The 18,226-nt window shown below is 39.9% G+C and overlaps 1 protein-coding gene and 1 long non-coding RNA gene across 4 annotated transcripts in view; one reads left to right on the forward strand and one right to left on the reverse strand.

Moving 5' to 3' along the window:
- NRG1 (neuregulin 1) overlaps nt 1-18,226 on the reverse strand; it is a 1,094,991-nt gene that overhangs the window by 239,251 nt on the left and 837,514 nt on the right. The gene's annotated exons all lie outside the window — the stretch shown is intronic.
- Nucleotides 1,088-17,951, forward strand: LOC113924439. 2 transcript variants are annotated; one of them, XR_003520684.1, is made up of 4 exons: nt 1,088-1,236; nt 10,179-10,278; nt 14,808-14,894; nt 17,821-17,951. It is a non-coding gene; the product is annotated as an uncharacterized LOC113924439 (long non-coding RNA). The 2 variants fall into 2 exon arrangements; XR_003520685.1 differs by lacking the exons at nt 14,808-14,894; nt 17,821-17,951 and adding an exon at nt 10,555-10,729.

Genomic DNA, 18,226 nt, shown 5'->3' on the forward strand with positions numbered 1-18,226 from the left:
TAAATTCAAGTACATGATTATCAAAGTCCTTGTCAGTCTAAAATGTAATTTATTATTGAAAATGGTACTTAAACTGTAATTTATTATTGAAAATGGTACTTAAAAATGTATGCTCTGGATTATTCTATAAAGCTACAGTTGTCAAATGTGTCAGTCAGTTGTTTAGTGGATGAATCTGCCTGCCATGTTTTTAATCAAATTGTAAATTGAGGCCAGGATTGGAGTGAGCCACACAGTCCTCTACAATACAGATTTCAGTGAAAGTTACACAGGTTGGGGTAACTGGGTGATAGACATTAAGGAGGGCACGGGATGGAATGAGCACTGGGTGTTATGTAAGACTGATGAATCACTGACCTCTACCTCTGAAACCAATAATACAGTATATGTTGACTAATCGAATTTAAATTAAAAAAAAGGAAAACATTAAAAAAAAGAAGTTACACAGGAGCTAGTGCTGTGGTGAATTAAAGCCTTGACAAAATTACAGCTCCTCCATTATCCATTCAATGCTGAGGGAGAGGGAGAATTACTCTGAAAAAGAGCAAAGATAAAAAGAACCACACGGCAACCTATGAGTAGAGTTGCTATCACTAATTCAGGTTTTAAAAAATCAACTTCTATTTTATCTATCTATCTATTATCTATCTATGTTGTTATACGATACAATAAATTGGATTCTTGCCTCCAAGTTTGCTTAAGAAAGCTGATCTTACAAGTTCAGTCTTCTCTAACAACTTGTTCACTTATTCAACACTAAACTGCAAGCCTGCCATGCCTTGTTCTGGGATATAGGGATAGAATGGTAAGTGAAACAAAGTATTACACCCATAAAGCTCAAACTCAGGCAATAAACAACTAAACTAAATGTATAACCACAGACAACACTTCCAAGTGGTCATAGGTGAAAAATAAAACAGTGGAAGACGATAAAGAATAACAGAGGGTTGGCTATTTGACATAGAGTAGTCAAGGAAGTCTTCCTTAATTAAGGAACAGTTAAGCAGAGAATTCAATGATGTAAAGGGATGAGTCATGCTGAGATCATAAGGAAGCATCTCAAGGAGAAAGGACAGCATATATAAAAGTTCTGCAGCAAGAATAAGCTTGGTGCAACACAGGAACAGAAAATGGACCAGTGAGGCTAGAGGGGTATGAACAGAGGGATGACAGTAGAAGATGTGGACTCAGGAGAGAGAAAGGCAGTGCTAGATCTCATGGACCTTGAAGGCCATGGTAAGAAGTTTGAATTGAATTCTATGTGTGTGAAGTCATCAGGGAGTTTTGTGAAAGGAGAGTGACCTGATCTGATTTATACATACATATATGTGTATATACACATACGCATATACATTTATTTATTTGAGAGTGTGAGAACACGAGCAGGGGGAGGAACGGAAGGGGAAAGAATCTCAAGCAGACTCCATGCTGAGCATGGAGCCCCACGCAGAGCTCCATCTCACCACCCTGAGGTCATGACCCTGAGATCATGACCTGAGCCAAAACCAAGAGTTGGTTGCTTAACCGATGGAACCACCCAGGTGCCCCTGATTTGTATTTTCTGAAGACCACTCTTAACTACTAAATGCAGGACAGATTGTAGGGGGAAAGAGTGAAGGCAGGAAGACTAGTTCAAAGTTAATATAATTATCCACTTGAGAGACAGTGGTGAGGGAGCCAGGGTGACCGCAGCCTGGGGGGAAATGATTCAAGTATGGATAGACATTGAAAGTGGAGCTGACAGGACATGCTGAGTGCAAATTGTGTAGGGGTAAAGAAAAGAAGAGAAGCAAAGAAAGACTACGAGATTTTCACCTGAGCAACTAGGTAAAGATAGTGACATTTATTGAAATGGGAATCAATTTGGGCAGCGCGGGACTGGGTCAGGGGAGGAAGAATAAGAAAATCAAGAAAACCTGCATTAGGGTGTTACATTTGAGATGTCCATGTGCCCATGTGCAGATGCAAATTGGACACTGCCTGGAGCTCAGGAGAAAGTTTGGAGCTACAGACAAATTAGAGAGTAACCCATAGAAAGATGGAATCTACAGTTATGAGACTACATTTCTTAGGTAGGGTGTGTAATTACAGAAGAGCAGAGGACTAAAAATGGAGCCCTGCAGCCCTCCAACATTTCAAGGTCAGGAGGAAAAGAGGGAATGAGCAAAGGAGCCTGAGACTCAGAGTCAAGGGATGGAGGGAGAGAATCAGAGAGGTGAGGTATCCCAGAATCCAAGGGAATAAAATGCTTCAAGAAGACAGTAGGGCAGTTGCTACTGGTTATTTGCCTATGATGAGGTCTTGAGAGAGTTCATGGGCTTTCTGCAAGATGGAGGTCACTTTTGACCTTAAGAAGAGCAGTTTTATTGGAGTGATAGGGGTATATACTTGATGGGAAAAAGAATGGGGACTTTCAGTTTGACATAGAGATTTGAACACATGTGTTTATCTCCCATGCATTCTATGCCAGGTCAACTCTGAAATAGCCCCCAACATACCTTCTAGCATTTACACCCTTGTGTAATGCCCTTACTTTGCGTGTATGCTTTTAACCAATAGAATGTAGCAGAAGTGATAAGATGTCACTTCTGTGATTAAATCACATAAAATAGTGACTTCCATCTTCCTAGCTAACTCTCGATTGCTGACTTTGATGAAGCATGCTGACATATGGAGAGGGCCATGTGATAAGGGACCAAGGGTGATTTCTGGCAAACAGTCACTAAGGAACTGAGACTCAGTTCAACAGCTCAGAAGGAACTGAAACTTCTAATAACTATAGGAGCATGGAATCGATACTTCTTCCTTTGAGCCTTCACATGAAGAGGCCCTGGCAGGCACCTTGATTATAGTCTTGTAGGACACCATAGCTAAGCCACATGCAGACTCCAGACCCACAGTGATTCTGAGATAATTCATGTGCGTTGTTTTAATCTGCTAAATTCATAGTAATTTGTTACAAAGCAATAGATAACTAATACACCTCTTGAGATGCCACTAAAATGAAAGTGAAGAAAGAAATAATTGGTACTAAACCCCCAAGAAAAAGAAAGAAAAGCTAGAAGAGGTAAAAATAGTAGGTAAGATTGGGGCCCCTGGATGGCTTAAACAGCTGAGCAACTCTTGATTTCCGCTCAGGTCATGATTTCAGGGTCATGAGATTGAAGCCCCGCACTGAGCCCCGCAACCAGCTCCGTGCTTAGTGCGGAGTCTGCTTGAGATTCTCTCCCTCTACCTCTCTCCCTGCTCATGCTCTCTCTCTCTCAAATAAATAAGTACATCTTTTTTTTTAAAAAGTAGGTAAGATATATTGATATATTAAAATTTTGTGAGATGGAAAGCTCACAGATTTGTAATAACTAACTCAGTAAAACCATAAAAGCTGAAACCTATGTCTCTATGAAAGAGGAAACCAACAAGAAGAAAGTTGATTCCTGCCGAAGAACTGTACAAAAGCTCAAGAATTGGAAGCACCAGGGGCACCTGGATGGCTCAGTCAGTAGAGCATGCAACTCTTGATCTCAGGGTCCTGAGTTCGAGTCCCATGTTGGGGGTAGAGTCTGCTTAAAAAAATAAAATTAATAAAATTTTAAAAAAGAATATTTGGAAGCACCAGGTATATGGAAAGCTAGGGGGACAGGATTGAATGAATGAAAGTATGAGAGAGAAGCATTTAGGTACGCAGATCCACTCCAGAGCCTTGAAAAGCAGATAATGGAGACTTCTCTCACATGTCAGGGGACAGGAGGTTTATTCTCTGAAGAAATGGAAGCAGAGAGATTTTGAGCTTGGCAAGAGAAGTGCAAATATGAGGTCTCAGACTGAAAATAGGGAAATTAAGAAAGTTGCCGGAAAGCGGGCAATCTAGCTCATACACGTGTGCCCGCACACACACACACCCACACACACCCCAGGCTTAAGATGAGAATAGTCTTATCTGGAAAAATTGATAGACTTGTGACAAAAGACTTACAGCAGCTCCACAGAGGCAGCCTCAGGGCAAGACTGAACGAATATGGCTCTGGGCTCTCCACTCTACCTCAAGGAGCACAGCATTGCTTTGTCTTTCTTTCCTAGGCTCTGGACCCCTTAGCTGTGGCTCTGAGGGCTTGGAGCTCTACTGGGGGAAGCTAAGACCACCAGGAAAACAGTCTCTCTGGTGCCCATCTCAGTGATTCCCTTCCTCTGTTTGGAAACATACACGGCGTAGACGAAGCTTCAAACAGTTCCTTTCTAAAAATCAAGTTTTTAGTGCTAAATCTACCTGTACAGCCCAGCTAGCTAACTATGAGGGAATTTTTGGTTGGTTGGTTGGTTTCGTTCTTTGGGTGGCGAGAGTTCTTTTCTGGTTGAAATAAAAGTTGAAAACCAGTGGTTTCAATGGTAAATCAGATGAAATGTATAGGGAAAATAGGAATTCATCTCAAAATAATACTAAGTCCATTAGAAGTTAAATAAATAAGTCTTTTTATGAAAAATAATTCTATTTTCCCAAACAAAAATCATTTTCGTGAGAAGAAAGCATTGGTTTACATTTTTGTCAATCTTTTTAATGTCTGGCTCAATAGAAGACAGCTGGATCCTCATATCTGCTTCTGCATTCAATCTGTTGCAATATGTTGTTTTGGTTGAAGTATATGTAGCAAATCTGGCCTCAAACAGATGGGTAGTTGCAAAAGGGACTTCCTGAACACTCTCAGGACCTCTAGAAGTCCTTGAAGTATGTGCTGAGAATTCTGCTGTAGGGTACTCCTTCGAGAAATTTACAATGAAAATCGACAAATTGGGTGGCAACTCAAGGAAGGATAAGGTTTGAGGGAAAGATTCAAGTTCATTTGTTTTTAAGAATAAGGCGAACCTAGGAACACCTGGATGGCTCTGTTGGTTGGGCGACTGCCTTTGGCTTGGGTCATGATCCCAGGGTCCTGGGATCGAGTCATGCATCAGGATCCCTGCTCAGCAGGGAGCCTGCTTCTCCCTTTCCCTCTGCCTCTCTCCCCTGCTTGTGGTCTCCTGCTCTCTCATTGTCAAATAAATAAATAAAATCTTAAAAAAAAAAAGAACAAGGCGAACCTAAGGATGAGTGGAAGTCCAATGGGAGAGAAGGAAACAAGAAAGGGAGAACACGAAAGATGCAGAAGAGACAAAGGTTGAATCAAGTTCCCCCACGGAGGGCAGAAGTGAAGGGATGGAGAGCAAGGTGAAAGGCTAGCCTTTAAAGAGGGAGTGCTAACTTTTCGTTTTGACACAAAAGCATATGGAGGATAGACGGTCTTAGAAAATCCAAGGTAGCAAGAACATGGCAATTGCTTAAGATGAGGAAATGGGAGGTGCTTTCAGTCTTTTCAGTCAAGAATGGATGGGAGAACAAGGTGGAAAGTGAGCAATGTAGGAGCAAAGTTGAAAACTTGAGGAAACATGGCTGTGGGGGAATGAAAAGGAGAAAAATCAAAATAAAAATTAAACGAGCAGCATTTGTAGAAATACGCAGCACAATGCTCAACCCATAATGGGTGCCCATGAAATGTTCCTTTTAAATAGATGAAAGGACATCAAAGAGGGGTTCTTGGTGGAGGACACCAAGCAAGATAGCATGGCTTTCTAGTAAACTGTGTAGTGGCTGAGGAAGAGGGGGGACTTGGAATCCAAGATCTGGGTCAAGGCTGGACACACTTCTGCTTCCTTGGGTGATTTCACAGACTCCCAAGGGATTGACTGTCTCTCTGAAATGGAGTAAAACCAAGTCACATGGGAAATATTTATAATGGAGATGACCTTTGGACTTGGTCGCCAAAAAGTGGATCTTATAGAGTATCATCACCCTCTTCTGAACATAATTCAAACAAGCACTACACTTATTTATACTTATCATCTGGTCCTCATTTCAGGAAATCTCTTTCCAACTGTCTGCCATGTATTTATTAACAGCTCTCATAGTCACATAAAATATCAACTAAAAGAAGAAGAAAGACAGAGGTGAACTAAAAAAGTTTATCCTGTGGAATTTTAGTTAGGCACACCCAGCACCACTTTTAATTGAGGAGGTTAAAAGAACCATTTTATTCCAGACTTTCTTTAGAAAGCTATGCTTGAATCCACTTATTTTCCTTTTTCTTTAAGAATAGCCTAAACTGGGGTCGGTTAAGCATCTGCCTTCAGCTCAGGTCATGATCCCAGGGTCTTGGGATCGAGTCCCCCATCAGGCTTCCTGCTCAGCGAGGAGTCTGCCTCTCCCTCTCCCTCTGCCCCTCCCTCTGCTTGTGCTCTCTCTCTCAAATTAATAAATAAATAATAATAAATAATTTATAAATTAATAAATAATAATAAAATAAAATCTTTAAAAAAAGAATAGCCTAAACTGTTTCTCCTGAAATGTTTTCACTCAATTTAAATCTTTGACACTATCATTTTTTCTTCAATGCCTGACTTAGGTTGAGGTCATTAATTCCTAATATTAAAAATAATTTCTTAGACTTAATCTTTCATTATTTCTCTCTTGGAAATGAATATTAATATATCTACTTTGTTTTTCATCTTTGTTTTCCCAATTTATTTTCTTATGTAAACACTTTGAAGTACCTTATTAATTATTCCATGAAGGAATATTCAGCTTCGTTTGATTAGCACACTATTATTGTCCCACCGTGAACTTATTCCATGACCATGAATAAGTCCAATCTCAATGCCTTAACTTCTGCATTTACAGAATTAAATATTGGGAAACTATGCACTAAAAAAGCAGAATACAATAGATCTGATTCCCAAATTGACCAATCATTTAGATTTTCCTCATTTATTTATTTATTGAAGAGAGAGAGAGCACACGTGCAGGCCAGGATGTGAGGGGCAGAGGGAGAGAGAAAAAGAGAATCTTAATCAGGCTTCACACCCATTGTGGAGCCTGATGTGGGGCTCGATCTCAGGACCCTGAGAGCATGAGTTGAGCGGAAATCAAGAATTGGACGCTTAACCCACTGAACCCCCCAGGCACCCCTTGATTTTCCTCATCTTTTAAAATTTTAGGATTATATAGACAAAACTAACAAAGCCAAAGGAATTATATACCCATTTGTCTTTACTGTCATATAGATACAGCCTATAGTAACATTTTCACTATATTTCCATATGACTAATATTATATAAAAAAGAGTAGTGAGAATAAATATAATTTATGGCTCCTTGCTAGATTGCTGGCACTGGGGTGAAAGCTTTACATATATCATCCTATTTTAATTTCACAACAACCCTATGACGTTAGTACTCTTATTTCCATTTTACAAGTGAAGAGCTTGAGTGAAGTAAGTTATCCAAGTTCATCACCAGCACTGAGTGGCAAGGCAGGGCTCAAGCCCCTTCTATTATACACTCTATTACATTGGTTCCATTTTTATTCTTTAGAATGTAAATGCTGAAGACTGAAGAGTCGTGTGTGTGTGTGTGTGTGTGTGTGTGTTTACACGTGTGTACTGCAAACACTGCATAAGAGGAACAGAACAGTTATGAAAATGTGAAAAATAGAAGTAAAAATCTACCCCTTCCATATTTTGCCTGCGTGTCTCCAACACACGAGAAATCCGGGTGGCACAAAGAAGGAAATAAAGGTTTGGGGGAACTCCTGACAAAGTTCCTTTAATCAAATAAGGTGACTGAAAAATTCAAGCTTATCGATCACAGATTTCAAATCTCTTTGAGTGAAACTATTCTGCTTGGCTCGGTTTTGATTTGATCTTGTAGGTCCTTGTGTCATCAGACAGAAAGCTCTAGGTGTCCTTTATATCACCAGATCAGATATTTTAATATATTTTTATTCTTTTTTTTTTAAATTTTATTTATTTATTTATTCATGAGAGTCAGAGAGAGAGAGAGAGAGAGAGAGAGAGGCAGAGGGAGAAGCAGGCTTCCCGCCTAGCAGGGACCCTGATGCGGGACTCGATCCCAAGACCCTGGGATCATGACCTGAGCCGAAGGCAGACGCTTAACCATCTGAGCCACCCAGGCGCCCCAGATATTTTAATTTAAAATTCAGTAAATAAAATAACACTCATGTGTGCCACATTACCGTTAGTTTCTTTTAGGATCCCCCAGTGGAAATCTGGTTTGTGGAAATCTCTATTCAAGTCTGTTTCAAATCCCACATGAAATCTCATTATTATGATTATTTTCATATTCTTATCTGAAGCCACTTGCTTCTACAAGGTAACGCCCACCTCCTCAAAACAAATCATTTATAAATGATACATCTAGCTTAATGAAACTTCTAATTTGTAGCAAGAGACACCCATCAAATAAAGAAGTTTTTAATGTTTAAATTGTCATTTGAACAAACTAGCCCTAACTACAAAGCTACACCAGGCTTTTTTTTTTTTTTCCAAACAGTTTCTGCTTTCCTTTACAGGATTTCGATATGCTCCAGTTACCTCCAGGAGTTTAGTAATTCTTAAAACTAATTTAACTTTAATTCACTCAAAAATAATAGCCACATTATACAGCAACATTCAAGGGTCTTTCGGTGTAGGTCTATTTCAGATCTGGAAAAAATTTTCAAAATCTAAAAAGCTCTCAAGAGAAAATAAATTACAATGCTATTATCATAACTTACTTTTATGACACCACTCATTATGTAAAATTCCACAGTATTAAAAAAGCTAATATGAGAAACTTATTTATGATTTACTTAATAATGGACCTATCCTCAGTAGTCTACCAGTTAACACACCGGACAATAAACTCTCCGCGAAGTCAACCAGATTTTTCACTATGAACACAATTACTATGGCCACCAAATCCTATTCATATCTTTAGAGTCGACTCTTCTGTTTGTCTGGTTTTGTTCCTCTCATTCCCTTCCCCCCAGCTTCCAAGGAAACCCTCTGCCTGTGGATTATGTTCTTTCTGCATCTTTATGGAAATAGCCACTGGGACATACGGTCCTCGGCAGAGTTACACAGTCACAAAAATGCCCTCGTCCTTGTACAGCTTGGAGTGTCTCCAGTCCCCTCCCTCACAGCATCATATGCCATTGCTCTTTGTGCAAGTTACATTTTTGTGGGAGTTAAACAGCAGGAACGGGACTCTGAGCCTCACTCCCATCCACACTCCAAATTTTCCAGAGATCTGTTTGTCACCCCCACCACTGCAATCAATATTGCAAGGACCTGAGTGATTCTTTATGGGATTTCGGAATAGAACCTTGCCCTGCCTCTGATCCGGGCGCCGGACTTTCAGAGGTATGCTGCTTTGTGTCTTGGGGGCTCTGGGAAGCCTTCCTGGCAGGTTCTTGAGACGGAAGTAACACGCATCCTAGGGACAGGTGACAATGCAGGCATGTCACTCTGCCTTGAGATGCTCTTTGAACAGTGAGCATGATAAGGATCAAAGGAATGAGCACGGAAAGAATATGAAGAATGAGTCCTCAGAAAAGGGCCTGAAAATCTGTCACCAGCACTGGCCCAGGACAGAATTGTGAAATATGAAAATAAATATTTATATCCGGTGCTGGCAGCCTCCTTTCCCTTTTTTCATCTTTTCCTTATATCTTGACACCCAGGCTTTTTATACCACACAGTGTTTCCCTGTCCTGGGTCTCACTTCCAGATAGCCCCTGCGTTCTTCCCCTGTGCTCCATCCTGGATTTATTTGATCTTTGTTATAGACCATTTAAACCAATTTGTGTTTATAGGGTAATACGTTCATATAGTTCTGCTTTATCTATTTTATGGACAATTCAGGAAGTATAATGTATTAAGCCAAGTGAATACGGTGGGAAAGACAGGTCCAAGAAATCTTGGCTTAGCTCTCCTGTGACCCCCCCATACAGGCCAGCCCTATGTCATGTGATCTAGCACTTCACTATATCCTTCTAGACAGAAGATGATATATGGTTCTACATAGAACATCTCTAGATAACCTCTGGTTATCTCCTGAAATAAATCTCAAGCTTTACAAAGGCTCTGCCCTTAACCTTGTAAATGTCACAGAGCTGGACATGTTAATGTGTGCACATCAGGAACACAACACTTAGTTAACACAATTTTCACCCCCCCCAAAATAAATAAATAAAATAAAGGCCTTTGAGAAACACACATAAACACATTCTTTATTTTCTTTCGACGAAGCTTCTTACTCTCAGGCCCATTCCTGCCAAGTGTGGTAGCTAATACAAAATCTCCCTCTTCTAGCTTCACTCGGGTCCAGCTTGGGGGTTCTGTCCTTGGAAGTGTCTAACGGGAGAAATCAACTTCAGTACAAAGGAAGTGAATTTAAAATGGAGACCTAAAGGTAAGTAGGAGCTTACGAAGAGTATGGGGACAAGTACTCCAGACAGAGAAAACTGCAAGGGGCTTGGGGCATTGGGGGACGAGAAAAGAAGGCAACAGGTCTGGGGAACAGTAAACTCACTTCAGACTCCAGCCATATTGTTGCATGGGGTAACTGCGCAGGCAGACCACGCCTGGCCTCAGACAGGTGAGAACAGGCGGATGGGGGGAATGTGACAGGTTTTAGCCAAATTGCACGATCTTATTCTGACCTAAAATTACCCACTTTTACTTACAGAATTACTCAAATATACCCTTATTGCCACAGATCTTCAATACAGTCTTCTCTGAAGTCTCTCGAATCCTCTAGAGAATATGTTGCCCATCCTGGGGGTGCAGTAGTCACTTACCAAACAAAACCATGAACTGCTATTCTTGATAAATTCTCTATTCACAACTAATGTGAATTGACAACTCTCACCTTGTAGAATAATAATAAAATCTGAGCAACCCAAAGTACAGTTTTATTTGAAGCAAGGGGTTTATTAGTCACTTATATGTTAAAAATGAAGTTTCTGGCATATCCCAAATTTTAAACCTTATCAAATCTTTAGTAGTAATCCACCTGACCAAAATACTTGGTTACTTCCTACATACTGGCACAAGCAACCATCCATTAAATGATGCTTTGGCATTGAAAAGAGAAATACTCAGATGTATTTGGTAGTATTCGAAAATCCAGTTCATGTGGCAATAAAAATCAACAATGGCCTTACTTTGCCAAATATGTGTAACCTATATTTGGGGATATAATAAAATTTTCCATACCACAATAATCAAAACATTTGTTGTATGATGCATGTACCATATAAATTTAAGCATCAAATGTTTTTGAACATGAAGTACATTAGAAACACTGAGTCTCAGAAAAGATCAAATGATACTCACATATGCAAGTGCTTTGAAAATGGTAAAACACTATAAAATATATCAAGTTAGGTATGAAAGTAATATATATACACACAATAGCAGAAACCAAATGTAACCGCATGCTGCAAATGATGTAATGATTCTTATTTGTCTAATTTGCATTTTCAGAAAAGACCGTTCATATGTTACAACAGCAGCTAAGTTTACAACAATTTTTCTTTGTTCTTGGCAAACAAAAAAAGGTTAAGAATTTGCAGACAAGTCTTGGCAAAGAGATATTCTGATGCAGCCTTGCCAATCCCTGAGAGCTACAGTATACAGCTGGAAAACGTTTGGAGGTTATGGACGTGTTAGAAAAACTTTCCGTTAGTACTGCTAATCAGTATAGCAACATCTTCAGGTCATAATTGGGTCTTGAGGAGTATTAACATATTCCTAGAGCATTTTACACACCGGTTGGTTCGTCCCATTCCCATTCAGAGGGTCTCATTTTGATGTGGAAATATCATTTGAGTTGCAATAGTAAAATAGTATAATCAGTAAGTTCCCTAGTCCATCTAAATATGTAATTTGGGGACACCTGGGTGGCTCAGTCGGTTAAGCGTCTGCTTTCGGCTCAGGTCATGATCCCAGGGTCATGGGATGGAGTCCTGCATCGGGCTCCCTACTCCCTGGGGCGCCTGCTTCTCCCTCTCCGGCTCCCCCTGCTTGTGCACGTGCTCTCTCTCCCTCTCTCTCTTTCTCTCTGTCAAATAAATAAATAAATAAATAAATAAAATCTTTAAATAAAATAAAATAAATTTGTAATTTGACTTGGGTTACCACATTTTGTACCATCAGAGGTCAACTGGACTATTTCCCTACCACAAAGTTTTGTTTTCTCACCCAGAATTTCACCAATATACATGGAAAAAGCTTTTAATTCTATTCTCAAAGAAGCGACAAACTTTTTTGTATCCAACTATACCTCTGGCTGGACACGTGTATCCACAGACCAGACTGGGAGCTTGAGAGGAAGGTGGAACTGGAAGGGAGTTTTTAGATCATGCAATTGATTCCACTGACCCATTACCCCATTTGACAGATTGAGCCTGAGCCCCAGGGAGGCATTTCTAGTCTCGCCGTGTTTCTAGGCCTTTTATTTTAAAGTGACAAATCAACTGCTGTTGGAGAAATGATGGCCACATTTTTTTTTTTACTCTCTTTACACATTTTTTACTCTCCTTTCCCTTTTTCTTGCTTGTTCAGACAGGATGCATTTCCTCTTTGTCAGCCTGTCTCAGGCCCCACATTCTTTTGCCCCTTATATGGAAAGATTCCACTTGCTTAAACATGTTGAGAAGCACAAATAAAAAGGAGCCACTAAAAAGATTTACATATATATCATATGCATAAATACCTATGCAAGGTTCAGTACACCAATGAACACAAAGAATTATCTAAAATAAACTATTTTACAAAACAATTGCCCATGATTTGACATTATTCTAGTGTCATTAAAATGGCCTTATTTACATACCTCTCTGTCTTTATAGAAAGGTCACGGTTTTGTTGTCCCAAGTTTTCCCATGAACCTATCTTCATTTGGATCATTTTAAAACTAAAACAAATTAAAGGAAAAAAAAAAAAACTAGACCAAAATAGATGCCCTGACACTGTTTTTAAAAGAACGCATTTCTTCTACATCTTTTTGTTGTTTTCAAGTTACAAAATAAAAGGACACTTATTATAAAGAAATTTGAACAGCCCAAGACTATAAAAGGGAAAAAAATGGATATTCTTCCCTTTAACCCATTCAACTAATCCTTCAGAAGCATCTATTGTACTCAAAAGCCAATACGGTATTGTATTTAGGATTTTAAATCCTGAAATCAACCTGTCTGGCTTCAAATCTTGGCCTGCCACTTCCTAGCTGTGTAGCCTCAAACAAGTTAACTAGAGTTTCTGTGCTTCATTCACATCATCAACAGAAGGCGACTAATAAAAAGCGCTTATCATCTAAGGCTGTTGTATGGGATAAATGAGATAAAGGTACCTATCGGACATAATATAAATGCTCAGTCAATTTTAGCTGTTATTATCAAGTCCTTTTAAAATGCAAAGAAAAGTATAAGCTATTATAAATTACATAGCTACAGGAATAAGCTATATATTTCAATAAAACTTGGGGGACAAGACCTTCCACCCACACTGCCACCACCACCACCACCACCATCAAAAAGCTATAAAAATAACAACTGTTGAAAGAAATCCTTGGATCATGAAGCTATGATATAAATGTATATTTCATTATTCTGTACTTCAACGTCAAATTTACTTTAACAAATTAGTAGTAGTAATGCTAACTGGCTAAATTATAAGGCCTACATCAAAACCTTTTGAAAAGTAGACATGACTTTTGAAATTATTTGAATGAATTTTATTTGAAAAGTAATTCAAAATACCTTGGCTAAATATGTATGCTTATATGAGTATCAAACAGAAATATCTTTCTAGCTAAATTCCAATTCCTCTAGAAGTTTCTCCACTCTCCACATTCCCCCATAATGCAGTGTCCTCTCTCCCACTTCTTTCTCTTGGTTCCCGAATTATAAGGAAGGCCAGCTCAGGAGCTGGAAGCCTGTGGCACACAGAACAACCTGTCTGTGATCACGTCGCAGCCGCCCACTTGACGTGTCTTGGCACCGAGGAAACCAAAACAATGTCGAGCCCAAGACTGGAGCTTCTACGCCAGTCCCACCCTTACTGGTCCTGGTTGCGTCCTTAGCAGCCATAACATCTCAGGTCCTCAGGCTACACTCTGCATTCGGGTCACAGCCGCGCACTCCTAACCTGATGGCTACCCATCACCTCCTCATCTGCTCTGAAATCTCCTCTAAAGCACACCTTTACCTTTACATAGTGTAGTTAATGTTATGAGGGTCTTTGCCTCATTTGAGAGCTCTTGGTTTTTTATCAGTGACTACATCCGACTGACTCAAACACAAGCCACGCAAGTCGCCTGACAAATCATAATTTGGATACGCTTCGCCAAAGTTCCCAAAACCCACCGAGCGAAAGAGACTTAAAATCATCCAGCTACTGTGGCTCCTTTCAGCTTAGGTATGAAATACATGTGCATCACCAGGGCTATAAAACTGGCCAGAAGTGTCCGTGATGATCAGGAAAATAATGAGAACAAGTGTATATTTTTACAATATTATAGAAGAGGTTTTCTACAGAACTTTGGGGCTATATGCAGCTCTTACTCACTCATAATACATGTTTCTAAGGAGTCTCTGTATCCCACAGAATGATGTGCACGTGTATGCATGGTGTGTACGTATTGAGAACCGAGAATGATGAGGCAAGGTCATAAGTTTGCTTACTGATGTATTTCTTGATAAAAATCTGTTATGTTTTTCATAATTGTTTGAACATGTATGTCTGGTTTCTCTGAGATTTGGAACAGTTTCCATCTTATCTGGGCTAGCTGGTAAAAATCTCAGTACATAATTCAAGTATTTCAAAAATATACCCTCATTTCCTCAAAATTTCAAATCCTTAATCTTTGGGATTGATGAGAAAATTAACATCAGTCTTTTTAGGATCCCCTTCCCAGCGATTTTTTTTTTTTTCCAGGATACTGGGTGGATGGACAGAAGGAGAACTGAGGATACCCCTTGGTCCTGAAGTATCCATCCTCCTTGACTGCTGAGAAGAGGTTAGGTAGGTGTCAGTGTGCATGGCGTGGTGTGGTGTGGTGTGGTGGTCTTGATGTTTTGGGGCAACAGTGTGAGCCTTTTGTGTAGCCATAAGTAAAGCCATTAGTCTCAGCATAAACAGTCATTTCTTCTCTGAAGTTATTCTTCCTGCACTCATCTGTCCCTCCATCCCTCTCCCTCTACCCTTCGTGCCAATGAGGTGAACCTATTCATTAGGGTCCTCCTAGCCTAGGCTGGGTGTCTTACTGTCTCCTTAGCAGCATTGCCCAAGAAGTAGAGTGTGAGTCCTTTCATTGGCTCTCCCCACAAACCTGTAAACACTCCTCTTTCTCTCCAACTCATTAGAATCTCTTTTTAAAAAAATGTCCGGGATAGCCATGTTCTTTCACCTGTTCTGGCCAAGACACTTTTCCTAGAGTTAAGAATCTTCTCCCTCTTCTGGGGCTAAGCTGGAGGATGGAAATAAGCCAAAAAAACAGAACCTCACAGGCCATGCCACATTCCTTCCCTCCAGCAGTAATTTCAGGGTCCGAATGAAAGGAAAGTAAAAGGATCAAGACAGATCAAAATGTTAATCTCTAAAAATATTAACTCCCGCCTCCCACCACCACCATACGCACACACCAACCGGCCAAGACATCATAAATATTAATGACTTGCTGGAAAGTAGCGTGGTTCAAGGCAAGTGTACAAATGCCTCTTCAGGACCCTCAACCTTAAATTCAAAAAGAAACTAACAAGCTCGCCCTCCTCAATTAAATTCTCCTCTGCCTTTTCTTTTCTCTATTTCTATTAATAGAATCATCAGACAAGCAACATACCAAGCTAGAAAGTGGTGTCACCTTCAACTTTTTCTCCTTTCCCTTAATCTCTTCTATCCCTCAAATAACAAATCATCTCCAGTCTAATTTGGTGACAGCTTCCAGGCTTCCCTCTGGAGCCTGGAGCCACTCTGCCTTAATCCAGCTCTCTCTGTTTTGAAAGTCTTAAGTATTCTCTTAGATTATGGAGTAATATTTGAATGTTACAAACAATTCAAACTGTATACAAGTATAAAAAATAGACAGTGAGGACCTCCTAATAATTTCATATATCTGAATGAGTGCTACCATTTTGATATATATATTTTTATAGGAATACAGCCAAATAGAAAAGTTTGTTTTTGTTTTCACAAATATGAGTTTATACCGTACATATCACTTTGCAATTCTTCCCCTAGTTTTATGGAGATGTAATTGACACACAGTGCTCTGTACCTCTAAGGTGTACAGGCAGTATAGTGACCGGACTTCCGTATATTGTGTATATATGTATATTGTGCAATGCTTTAATCCATCATCTCAAAAGATACAATTTAAAAAAAAAGGAAAGAAAAAGATTTTTCCTTGGGATGAGAACTCTTAGGATTTGCTCTCTTTTTTTACCCTCATTTTATGTACCCTCATTTTTTCAAAGTTGATTTCAAGTCCTTCCCGTTGGGACTGGTGAGAAAATTAACCTGTCTCCTTAGGATCCTTTTCAAACATGCGAAATAAACCATACGGCAGTGTTAACTACAGCCATCATGCCGTAGATCACATGTCTAGCATTTATTCACCTTGTCAATGGAAGTTTATACCTTTTGACTACCTTCATCCAATTCCCCCTTGTTTTGAAACTTAAAAAAAAAAATCTTATACTGTGGACATCTTTTCACGGTAAGGCATATATGGCTACAATTCTTTTTAATGGTTGAAAAGTATTACTTTGTTTAGCTATATCACAGTTTAATCCACCTTATCTGGATGAACTTTTGGGTTGCTACTGCACCGAACACCCCTCTAACTATATCATTCTACCCTTGAGCAAAGATTTCCAAAGGGTTAATAAATACTAACAAATTACCTTTCGGAAACAGTGTGTATATTCCCATGAAAGTGTATGAAGGTGCCCCTCATTACTCTTTGACTGAATTACTGCAACCTAATCTTAATTGTTTTCTTTGCCAACAAATTCTCCCCACTCTGGTTTTTCATTTTCATGGCCACCAAAGTTGTTTTCCTAAAAAGAACAGAAGCAGGTCATAACACTTCCTAACTTAGTTGCTTCTGTCTAATCTGTCGCCAAAAGATGCAACTGACCCTGGAAATGTTCCAACAGACTGGGAGCATAGACTAGCCTCAACCTACAATTTTAGTTTCTTTAGTGGACATAGCCTCCTGCAAATCATACTCAGGATATTAAGAGTATGTTCATTCGGGGCACCTGGGTGGTGTAGTTGGTTAAGCATCTACCTTCAGCTCAGGTCATGACCCCGGGGTCCTGGGTTCGAGCTTGGATCAGCGGGGAGTCTGCCTCTCCCTCTCTTTCTGCCCCTCCCCACTGCTTGTGCTCTCACTCTCAAATGAATAAATACAAAATCTTAAAAAAAAGAGAAATCTCTGATTTAGCATAATTGCGATGAGTTACACTGAAGGAGACAAGGTCACCCTGAAGGGGATCAGGATACGCTGCCCCAACACATGCCACTTTGACATCAGGATTACTTTGAGCTGAAGGTAACTAAGAATCAACAGATGCGGGGAGAATTCTCTGCTCTCCCTTCTCTGCCTGAAGGCAAGGCATACATTTCCCTTTGAGGAAGGTGCCCCCTCTCTCCTGTACCAAGAAGAGAAAAGTGACTCTTCTAATCTCAGAGGGCAAGTCAACCCCAACCTGAGTTTGCATAAACAGACCTTACTACAATAGCCCTTCTCTTCCATTAGCTTCCCCCATATATTTCCCTACAATTTGTCATCCTTTGGAGTCCAAACCCTCTCTCATCCCATAAGAGATGTATATAAGTCCCAGACCCTGATGACTGTTTCACTTCTTTCCTGTGAACGACAAGTGCATGTAAACATTAATAATAATTGTCTGTTTTTTCCTCTCGTTAATCTGTCTTTTGTTAGTCTAATTCGGAGTCTTAAGCAAGTAGAGGAAAAGTTTTCCTCCCTGACAGTTCTGACACGAGGATGGGCTGGGACAGGTTGGGATTCCCACTCACTCAGAAACCTGTTGCTGAGATCTCCAGACCCCTAACCAAGCCAAAAGGTGAGTGTTCTTGCCAAATCAGCCTCTTGGGCTCAGAGTCTGGTGGAGGGACTGCAGTAAGAACCTCTCCTTGTGTTTTTCTTTCCAAGACTAGATTGGCAGGAGAAAGCATTTGTAAGAACCAGCACATTGGGTATTGTGACTCGTCTGATTTTTAGTTTGCATACTTTCATTATTGATCCTTTCCCTCTTGGAGAGAGCTCTTGTTTTCTCATCTCTGCTTTTTGTGTTGGTCATCAGAGGGACGAGAATAATAGGGAAAAC

Source organism: Zalophus californianus, chromosome 2, assembly GCF_009762305.2.
Source record: "Zalophus californianus isolate mZalCal1 chromosome 2, mZalCal1.pri.v2, whole genome shotgun sequence".
Taxonomy (NCBI): Eukaryota; Metazoa; Chordata; class Mammalia; order Carnivora; family Otariidae; genus Zalophus; species Zalophus californianus.